Raw genomic sequence first — 1,457 nt, 5'->3', positions numbered from 1 at the left:
CTGAAAAAAAGTTGCATTCTGCATCACCTTTCTGGGTGCAATGATGTTAGGTTGGCCTCAACTCACCAAATCCATTTACGACTCTCAAGCATCTTGGTGCCATCCAGATGTCTTCCCCAAACTCAGTTTCCCTCTCCACAGACTCATAAAATTGTGGAATCACAGAACAGTTTGGGTTGGAAGAGACCTTAAAGATCACTAATCCTCCCCACCTGCAGCAGGCACAACTTCCACTAGACCAGGTTTTTCAAAGCCTCATTGCATAGGTCCTTGCGTGTGGTGAATGCTGAGCTCCAGGACAGCTTAGATGAATGGAGACGAGAGATCTCTGAAGGTTGCTCTTAGAATATAAGGTTTATTAGGGATGGTGAAAGGTCTTGCTTGGAGCCGCCAGATGCAGCATGTGGCAAGGCCTGAGGGGATGGTGGAGAGGAGACACAAGGGGTAGAGAGGATGCTCTAGGAGAGGCTGGAGGTCCTATGAGGGGGGAATTTCCAAGAGCACCTCTGGCCCCTCAGAGACCCCTTATCAGGGGGCTTCAAGGTGGGCTGGAACAAGGCTTGGGCCAATGGGGTCACAGACACCTGATGTTTCAGGGGAGGGTTACAGGTGTGGGATGAACCATACATTTTGGGGGGTGAGATGGAACAGTCCGTTTGACTTTTGAACTTATCTGTAGGTAAGGGTATTGTCCAGCCATAGGGGGGATTGTTTTTATCCTGACTGTACTATCGTAAATCTTTTGCCAGGCAATTATATTTATCCATCCTTTCCAACACTTACACTGCTCATGTACTTTATAGGTGAGTCTTATACTTCTTTTTATGGCTGCTAAGAGTCCTGTTGTTATGCTAACTTTGTCCCCACAGATATACCCATTCTATCTACTGTGCTTCCATTAGAAACTATCCCAAATCTGTACAAAAATGTTTTTTACTGGGAAAAAAATCAAGTGGTACATCAAAGCAGGGAAGAAACACAAAAGAAGTGTAGTGCATAAGTATATACATCAAAAAGGCTGAAAAATACTTGATGAGAGAAGTCAAACATATACCTATTATAAAAGAAACACAGTCCTGTTGTCACAAATATACTTCCTCTCAGCCTGTTCTTTCACCAATAAAATATATAAATACATAATGGCTTTCCTGAGCAATAAAAAAACCCCAAATTTCTCTTATCCATATACTTTTTAGGCCATAAAATGGGGGCCCAGGTTTCCCAATCTATTTTAAGACTTCCTAAGGAATTTCAGACATGGAGGAATAGAACATATGTATCAGAAACTTTTATTCTTTGCAGTACAGCTTGTAGCCACATTTGTTACAATACCCTAACTTGCTTATAACTAAAAATTTCTTTGTACACTTAAGCAACTTGGTGAGTCTTGATCACAGCTGCACTGGTGAATTTTTGTGACTACAGCTAGCAAGTACCCCAGCTATGATTCAGTAGAC

The 1,457-nt window shown here is 42.3% G+C and overlaps 1 protein-coding gene across 28 annotated transcripts in view; it reads right to left on the bottom strand.

The window, feature by feature from the left end:
- The window catches only part of LOC110483451 (uncharacterized), a 425,837-nt gene that overhangs the window by 27,508 nt on the left and 396,872 nt on the right, over positions 1-1,457 (bottom strand). The gene's annotated exons all lie outside the window — the stretch shown is intronic.

The sequence above is a fragment of the Lonchura striata genome, chromosome 2, assembly GCF_050655825.1.
Source record: "Lonchura striata isolate lonStrDom1 chromosome 2, ASM5065582v1, whole genome shotgun sequence".
Lineage (NCBI taxonomy): Eukaryota > Metazoa > Chordata > Aves > Passeriformes > Estrildidae > Lonchura > Lonchura striata.
Note: the sequence above shows the minus strand (reverse complement) of the source record. Positions and strands in the feature narration are given on the sequence as shown.